Source organism: Macaca nemestrina, chromosome 2, assembly GCF_043159975.1.
Source record: "Macaca nemestrina isolate mMacNem1 chromosome 2, mMacNem.hap1, whole genome shotgun sequence".
Taxonomy (NCBI): Eukaryota; Metazoa; Chordata; class Mammalia; order Primates; family Cercopithecidae; genus Macaca; species Macaca nemestrina.
In genome coordinates, this window is record NC_092126.1 from 195526883 (window position 1) to 195536541 (window position 9659).

Sequence of the window (9659 nt, forward strand, 5' to 3'; positions counted from 1 at the left end):
GGATTACATAATAATTTACTGCAAATACAATAGTTATATTTAAGATCAGATTTTATTTTTCACAAGCAGTTTTGTTTATATACATAATTGTATTTTTATGTTGATTTTTATAACTGTGGGTATCTCTTCTATACACTTGATATTATAATATTTGTATATGCTGGATGAGGTGGCTAACACCAGTAACGTTACCATTTTAGGAGGCTGAGGTGGGAGGATCAGTCAAGGCCAGGAGTTCAAGGCTAGCCTGGGCAATATAGCAAGACCCAGTCTTTACCAACTTAGCTGGGCATGGTAGTGATTGTCTGTACTTGCAGTGACTCAGAAGGCTGATGTGGGAGGATTGTTTGAGCCCGGGAATTCAAGGCTCCAGTGAGCTGATTGTGTCACTGTGCTCCAGCCTGGACAACAAAGTGAGATTATATATATATATTCTTTTCCTTTATATATATAATAGTAGAATTAGCATTAAATCAAATTTAAAAGGTGGGCAAAGGACATATATAGGCAATTCTCAAAAGAAGTTATACAAATGGCCAACAAACATGAAAATATGCTCAACATCACTAATTACCAGGGAAATGCAAATTAAAAATACAATGAGATCCAAGAATGACCATAATTAAAAATAAAAAAATAATAAATGTTGGCATGAATATGGTGAAAAGGGAACACTTTTATACTATTGGTGGGAATGTAAACTAGTACCACCCATATGGAAAACAGTATGGAGATTCCTTAAATAACTAGAAGTAGAACTAGCATTTCATCCAGCAATCACAGTACTGGGTCTCTACCCAGAGGAAAAGAAGTCATTATATGAAAAATGCACTTGAACATACATGTGTATAGTAGCAAAATTCACAATTGCAAAAATATGAAACCAGCCTAGATATCCATTGACCAACGAGTAAATAAAGAAAAAGTGGTATATATACACCATGGCATACTACTCAGCCATAAAAGTGAATGAAATAATGGCATTTTCAGCAACTTGGATGGAGTTTGAAACTGTTATTCTAAGTGAAGTAACTCAGGAACGGAAAACCAAATTTTGTATGTTCTCACTTATAATTGGGAGCTAAGTTATGAGGATGCAAAGGCATAAGAATGATAAAAGGGGCTTTGGAGACTCAAGGGGAATGTGGGGAGAGGGGCAAGGAATAAAGACTAGATTGGGTACAGTGTACACTGCTTAGGTGATAGGTGCACCAAAATCTCGGGAATTACTACTAGAGAACTTACACACGTAACAAAAATCCACCTGTTCCCCAAAAGCTATTGCAAATAAATACATAAATAAATAAGATTTGAAGCTAAAGTGATTCTAAGATAATCATTTCCTAAATTTTTTATTTGTGTTCATAGATGCTTCTATCTATTGATCTACATATGCATACACATAATTTTGTGCACTTTTACATATCACTTTTTGGGGTGGGGGCAGTAGAAGAGATTAAGTAAAGCAACTTGGATACTTGTACTATTTTAGTACATTTTGCATTCAAACAAGTGTTGAATATATATTACATGTAAGCCACAGTTTTTCTGATAAGAATACAAATGAGTAAAACATAATATCTGACCTTAAGGACATCAAAAGTAGGAAAGCAAGAAATTTGTGTAACTAACAATGTACATCTCATAATTACTAGGGCTATGTCAATGACATTGACAAATGTTACGGAAATTGAGAGACAAAAATTATGAGTTCTTTTTTTGACATTTGGAAATAAAAAATTTCCAAGAAAAGACAGATCATTAAAAATCAGTATTATTTCACTAGTCTGAAAGGAACAGAAAAGAAATTGTGAAAGAGCATGAGTCCAGCAGCTTAGTATAGTTTTGGGCATATAACAAATATTGAACAAAAATTCAATGTATTAAGGATTTTAGGCTCAAAAAAATGGAAGAGATTGGGGAAGAATGGTGATGGTGAGTGTTGAAATGACATAGGCCTAAGAAAGAATCAGGGCAAGAATTTTATTACCATTTTACTCTATATTAAGGAATTTAGACTTGTTCCCATAGGCAATATTCTGGGAAGGTATTATTTATTTGTTTTTCTTTTTCAACTTTTATTTTAGGTTCAACAGGTACATGTTTAGGTTTTTTTACATGGGTAAATAGTATATTGTTGAGATTTTGTGTACAAATTATGCCTTCACCCCAGATGATGAGCGTAGTACCCAATAGGTAATGAAAACGTTTAGATTTATGAAATAATTAGAAAAGGAAAGTGGCCACATGCCTTTCATATTACAAGAGAAAGCACTTGAGGTATGAAGAAGACTATTGAACCTCCAGTGTGAGATTAGGACACAGAAAATGTGAGAAAGGTGGATAAAGTAGCATCAATTTGTGTAATTTGAAAAAAAAGCAACAGGAAATTTTTGTCCAATGCATTGAGTTCATTTATTTAACAAACATCTTATCAGCCTTTGTAATATAGAAGAAATTAAAATCTAAAGTAGATATGTAAAATTCAACCTGATAAAAGGAAAACTCCAGCTGAGTTAAATTTAAAGGAGTTTAATTGAGCAATGGATGATTCGCAAATCAGGCACCTCCAGAATTACAGCAGATTCACAGAGACCGGGGTGCCTCATGGACAGAACACATTTATAGACAAAAAAGGTAAAGTGACATACAGGAATCGTAAGTGAGGTGCAGAAACAGTGAGGCTGATTACAGCTCGGTGTTTGCCTTATTTGGACACAGTTTGAACATTCAGCAGTCTATAAGTTGTTGAAGTATGGCTGCTGCGATTAGCCAACACTCAGCCATTGTTACAAATGCATACTATTAAGTTAGGTTTTGAATTTTGTCTGACTATTAAGTTAAGTTACAGTTCATCCACAAGAACTGAAATATAAAACTATGGAGTTCTTCTCAGGCCATATTTAGTTTGCCTTAACAATTACTTCCCCCTTTTGGTCATTTTCTCAATTTTGAGAGATTGACCAAAATCTTAGTCAGTGATGTTAATATCTGTATTATATGGTTTTGAAACCCACTGGGAAACAGTAAAAAAGTGGGTTTTGCAAGGAGAGAATAAGGACTGAGTCGACGGTACCTCCTTATGATAGACATCCTGTTTACAGGAGAAAAACAAATGGAATGCTGGTCCGTTCTAGCATCTATGTGTTTTCTTAAAGCCTTAGTTTGATTATGTCACATTTAGCACCAGTGACTCCATTTTAGCTTGTTGTGGTTTGTTGGGGCCTAGTGCATGAGCTCAGTCCTTCCTCTAATTTTGTTTTTAAAACATTCTCCCTTTTCAGCCAGGTTCTCACTTAGGTGAGAGTGTGACCCAAACTTAAGGCCTTAGTGCCATTCTCAGTAACATCCTTTAGGGTTTCTAGTCTCAGCACATCATTCGTAGGTTATGGTGTCCTCGGGGTCACACATTTCTTTCCGCTTTCGTCATTCCAGTTGAATAGAGACCGTTTGATGTTCTAGAGATGGCTGCATGCAAACATTTAAAACCTTTGAGAGGATACAGCTCACCAGGGAGACTACTATTATGACTACTGGGAGAATAATAACAAATTTTGAGTGTGCTCCTTACCCAGGTTCCCCATAAACCAAACCAAGTAAAATTAAATAGATTAAAGAATGAGCTAGATGAAGCATCCACTTCCTTGACCAAGTGGTCTTTTCATTAATACCCTACAACTGAAACTGTATAATCTACATTTGATGTATTTCTCCATAAGCCACAGGTGTCAGCAACTGTGCAGGTACTTTTCTGTTTGGCCAATTCTATTATTTAGCATAACTTTCACAAGATAATTTAAAGTCTGTTGTGTAACAATAGCCTTTAAAGTAGAATTTGCTGTAGAGCCTATTATTAGGGTGACATTTCTAATTATTGCCTCTTTTATTCTAACCCATGGAAAAAGGACCTAACAAATGATGTCTTTTTAGAAGAGCAAAGGCCTCCTGACAACGTTCTTCTTAATCCATAATGTGAGTTAAGAAGAGTTTTGACTGATTATGAGGCAACATATGTACCACTAAATTTTCTCATGTACATTGGGACTTCATGTTTTATCTATTAAAGTGCAAGGTTATTCACATATAAGGCTGGATGCAAAGTGCTTCACAAACAAAAGTATATCCTGTAAGTGCACATAATAGATCCCCTTTTCATTACTATTGTTCCCAAAGGCATAAACAAGGAAAAATATTCTAATATAAGAGTCTCGTGATAGTAGACGTTTTGATCCAGGATCTTGGGAAAAGCTGTTCACATCAAGGATGCCATCTTCTTAAGGGGAGAAACTTTCCTGGTCAATTTTACCTTAAGGGTTTCAATGGTTGTACAGTTCAGGAGTGTGGAGGGACATTTCTCAGTTGTGAGATCATGAACCCAAGGTTCAAGGCTCCAAATCTTTGCTGCAATGTACATAGCAAGGACAGTCTTTCTCTGATGTTCGCAGAAAATCCAATCTTTGGGTTCTAGATTGGGAAGGGGTTGTCCTCAGTGAACCATGGGCTTAAAACAAAGGTTTAAAACATTGGATATTACAAAATAGAATCTTAGGTTACTATAAGCTTTTCATTTAGCCATAATAATAACTGAAAAATTTTTTAAAGGAAGAAACATTTTTCTGATAGGGAGGAGACTCAGCTTTCCAAACAAGACCCAATGAAGAGAGTATAGGTCTACTGACTCTGTCTCCTTTCTTTGCCTGCCCCCCTTTTCTTTTGTAGTTTACTTAAAAGGTAAACAAAAACTTTTCATCATCTTTTAATATTACATGTTTTTAAAAGAGAAACCCAAATTTTATTTTTCCATTAGTGTATTTTTAATGTTGAAGCTAGTTTTTGATAACATTTTATAAATCTATTCAGTTTTAATTAATTTGACCATAAGGTAATATTTTTAAAAACCTTTTATAACCCCTTACTTTTTTTTTTCTCAGAGCAGAACAATGTTCTAAGAATATTTCGTTGTGCTTTTATTCCAATGTCTTATCTATGGGAAAAAAAAAAAAAAACTTGACTAATGCCATTTTAACTTTTGGCAGTATGTTCACACATAGAATCTTTTATAATTAATTTTTATAAACCTTCCACAACTTGCTCAAACCTTTAGCTTTATTTAATGTAAAACAATCTTTTAACCCTCTAACCTAGGCAAAAATTTACATTCCCATACATGCTTATAATCTCTTACAAAAACACATTTTATTCTCCTTACACATCTTGTATGTAAATATATTTTTTCAGTAGTCTCAATTACACATTACAATGTTAACTCTTAGTGACTTTTACTTTTGGTGAAAACCTTGATAAGTAAGGGATTTTAATTATGTACTAGGTGTGGCGCCAGGACCCAGAAAGAAATGCAGATAAGGTTTCTTTCCAGAATCTAACTTCACATGTCCTAGGACTTACCTAGCTGTAAATCAGGCAAGCTGTACTGTTAAGAGTCAAGTGACATTTTGTGAAGCATTTAGGAGGCCTAACCACCTGTAAATTGTACAACATTTCTGGTGTAAGTTTCTTTTCATAAATTCTTTCATGACATACACAGACCATATGTGACATGTTTTACTTTATAACCTTTCTTGCATAGGTATGGGGCATGGCTAATTCCACATATCCCCAAGACTTATTTGGAATTTAATGTCTCCAGAATAAATTGAACAATTTTCTCTCTCTCTCTCTTTTTTTTTTTTTTTTTTTTTTTTTTTTTGGTGGAGTTTTGCTCTTGTTGCCCAGGCTGGAGTGCAATAGCATGATCTCAGCTCACTGCAACCTCTGCCTCCCTGGTTCAAGGAGTTATCCTGCCCCAGTCTCCTGAGTAGCTGGGATTACAGGTGTCCACCACCATGTCTGGCTAATTTTTTTGTATTTTTAGTAGAGACAGGGTTTCACCATGTTGGCCAGGCTGGTCTCAAACTCCCGACCTCAGGTGATCCTCCTGCCACGCCCAGCGGCATTACAGTTTTCATTTTGCTTTCAAAATATTTGATTTAAGCGCTTAGTTTTGTTTAAGCCAATTAATTAGAGCTCTTTTATATAAATATTATACACAATGCCTATATAATTACACAGAAGATTACTATAGTAGTTGTAAGATTTTTCATTTGCCAGTTTTTAAGTTTCTTAATTGGTTATTGGCTTTATGGTGGAGTTCTAGGAAGAGCAAGGTCAGGAAAGGGGTTTCTGCTGCCTTATTGTTTTCCCAAGAAGTCCAGGCTGTTAGAGCTTGAATATCCTCTTTTAATGAAGCTGACTTTTAACAATAGCACTCTTTAATAAAGTTCTTTTAAAGTTTTGTTTAAATGGTCAAAGACCCAATATTTCTGGCCTTTGAACTTTACCAAAGGTAACCTTTCAGGTGCTCAGAGAAAGGAAAATTTAAGATAGTCCATGGAGAAGAAGAGACTAGACAACATCATGCAAATATTAAACCAAAAAGGACTTTCTTCCTAAGCAGGGAATCAAACCCAGACTGCCAGGGTGAAAGGGCAAAACCCTCGCTACGGAGATATGGCACAGGGCAGTCTCCACTGCCCTTCCCAGAAGGAATCTAGAGTAGTTAGTTTTGAGTTTGCAAACGCTTTTAACGACTCAAGGTAATTTTTAGAGCTAACTATGACATAAATCCTAAAATTCCTGTTCCCTGGAAGGCGGAGACCAAGAGAAAGTACTGCCAAATGGTTACAAAGTCAAGCTCCCGAGGACATAAATCAAGTTGGAGACCCCATCCAGTTTTTGTGTTTATTTTAGGGACCTGTGGGGAAGTTTGTTATTGACCAGCTTGCTAGGCCATGCTGAGCAGCCAGCTTATGCGGACCTAAGCCCATGTTTTATCCTCAGGTACTCCTTGACACAGAAAAACAAATTCATAGCACAAATCTATCAATTTAAGACTCAGAATTCTTTTTCGCATTAATCAAAACTTTACAGAAGACATAAACAGTGATTTTTACCATTCATTCAACTGTTTGCACACAGAGAGAGAAGCCAGAAACCTGACTGGTAAGAAATTCTTATCCTTTTGCCAGCATGCCAAACTTGTGGTTTCCCTTTCCCCGAACAGCCTTAGTGACTCAGCTTTCCACACCATCACGCCAGGGCCAAGATGCATCATAAAGGAAATTTATCTTTTTTCAGTCTGGCCAGAGCAAAATACGTGTCATAAAGCATAGATATTAGCCACTCTGCTTGGCACCCAATATCAAATTGGCAAGGCTTACATTTGCCCTCAGATGGGGCCCGTCATCTTTAATCCAACCTCTCCGTAGGAGTTTCAACACGTGGTCTCTGGGCAAGATGGTCGCTCTGAGTAAGAGAAAAGATAAGAAAGGGAAAGGAGAGAGAGGAAAGCATTGCCTGTGGCAGGTTGGAGAAGTCACAATGATCAGGGAGGCCAGAGAAAGACCCACCCATTGAAGCAACGCTGAAAAGTTCAGGTGGTTGCTTCTTGGTAGCAAAGGGATTTTTTTCCAGCAGTCTCATCACTTCTCAAGTTTCCCCTTTTAGGAAGGAATAAGCTCCCCATGTCCCACGATCCTGTCAATGCCTAAACCTGTCACCCATAGTAGTCAGCAAAGAGTGCAAGACAGATCATTCCAAAGAGAACAGCAGTTGACATCCTGTGGTGCCAAATTCATTCTTAGCCAATGGAAATTTACCGAGAAGCCTCATTTTTAAATTTCCTTCGATGCATTGTTGTTCATTTGTAGCGTTCCCCTGTAAGTTACCTACGGTAAGATTTTGCCGTAAGACTTCGCTGCCTCCCAGGCTTAGAGTATAAACCAGAATGAACTCAGTTGCCCAGAAATTAAGGATCTAATTTTTACCTAAAATATTGGCTTTACTCTCAGGTTCTCTTGATTAACTTAGTCAATGACTTTTTTCTACCTGAGTATACAAGAAAAATTTAACATAGCGGGTGGAACACAAAAATTCCTGTTAATTTTTAAAAGCCAAATTTCATAACCCCTGCAATATTACTGCTTACTACCAGTTCCTTTCTGACCCAGTCAGATGTAAGAGACCTCTAACTGTATCCAAGCCAGTTCATTCCCGGATCAAATCCATTCCCGGACCCAGTCCTGTTTCTGCCATGATGCCAAACCCAGTTGGGACCAGAAATTTGCGCAAAGAAACTCAGGGATCTGAAAACACGAGCCCGTGGAGCTCCTAAATCCAAAACGGAGCTTACCCCATCTACTCCCAGAGATCAATGGACACGAGTGGGTCCTGCGGGTTCCTTGCGTGTTCACTCCGTGTTCCTGAGGGTCACTAAAAGCTCCACTTCGGATGTGCTTCTGACACCATCTGGTAAAAGAAAAACTTCAGCTGAGTTAAATTTAAAGAAGTTTAATTGAGCAATGAGCGATTTGTAAATCGGGCAGCCCCCAGAATCACAGAAAATTCAGACAGGCTCCAGGGGTGCCTCATTGTCAGAACAAATTTATAGACAAAAAAGGGAAAGTGACATACAGGAATCAGAAGTGAGGTACAGAAACAGTGAGATCGGTTACAGCTCAGCATTTGCCTTCTTTGAATGCAGTTTGAACATTTCGCAGTCTATGAGTGGTTGAAGTATGGCTGCTGGGATTGGCCAACACTAAGCCGTTGTTACAGATGCATACTATTAAGTTAGGTTTTGAATTTTGTCTGACTGTTAAGTTAGGTTACAGTTCATCCACAAGAACTCAAACATAGAAGTACAGAGTTTCTCAGGCCATATTCAGTTTGCTTTAACAAGCCCCTGCCCTCAAAAACTAACAAACTATTAATTAATAAATGTTTAAGCTAGTAATCTTATATCCCAAATTGACTTTGGGATATATGCATTTCTATTTTGGGGCCTTTTATAATGAAATTAGATTATTCCTTTCACCAGATTTCCCGTCTTTACCTGATCTTTAGGTCAGGCACAAAAAGACAACTGTCAGAGGCTCTCACTTATATGTGGGAGCCAAAACATTTTAACAAATGGAGAAGATAAAGGAAAAACAGATAATAGAGACTGAGAAGGGAGAGTAAGGGGAGAGGAAAAATAAAGACAAGTGAGTTAAAGCTGGAATCCCCAACACTGGGGCCCCAGACTGGTACCCATTCGTAGCTTGTTAGGAACCAGGCTATGCAGCAGGAGATGAGTGGCGAGCAAGTGAGCAAAGCATCATCTGTATTTCCAGCAACTCTTCATTGCTCATATTGCTGCCTGAGCTCCACCTCTTGTCAAATCAGCAGCGGCATTATATTCTCATAGGAGTTCAAATGCTGTTGTGAACTGTGCATGCAAGAAATCTAGGTTACATGCTTCTTATGGGAATCTAATGCGTGATGATCTGCCACTGTCTCCCATCACCCCCAGATGGGACCATCTTGTTGCAGGAAAACAAGCTCAGGGTTCCCACTGATTCTACATTATTGTGAGTTGTATAATCATTTCATTATATATTACAATCTAATGATAACAGATATTAAGTGCACAACCAATATAATGTGCATGGAACATCCTGAAATAATGACCCCCAACCTCCATCCATGGAAAGATTGTCTTCCACAAACTTGTCTCTGGTGCCAAAAAGGTTGGGAACTGCTGGGCTAAAGGGTAAAAACATGCAGTAAGATGGAAGAAATAAATTCAATGTTTGATAGCAAAGTAGGATGACTATACTAAA

General features: G+C 37.3%; 1 long non-coding RNA gene across 4 annotated transcripts in view; it reads right to left on the bottom strand.

The window, feature by feature from the left end:
• Positions 1-8623, bottom strand: part of LOC105485519 (uncharacterized) — a 251490-nt gene extending 242867 nt beyond the window's left edge. The window contains exons 1-3 of one of the 4 annotated variants that reach the window (XR_011620425.1): positions 8470-8621; positions 8189-8304; positions 1782-4501 (exon numbers count right to left, since the gene is read on the bottom strand). This is a non-coding gene — a long non-coding RNA (uncharacterized lncRNA). The other 3 variants (XR_003018903.2, XR_003018902.2, XR_011620426.1) reach the window with 3 other exon arrangements.
• Between the last annotated feature and the right edge of the window lie 1036 nt (positions 8624-9659).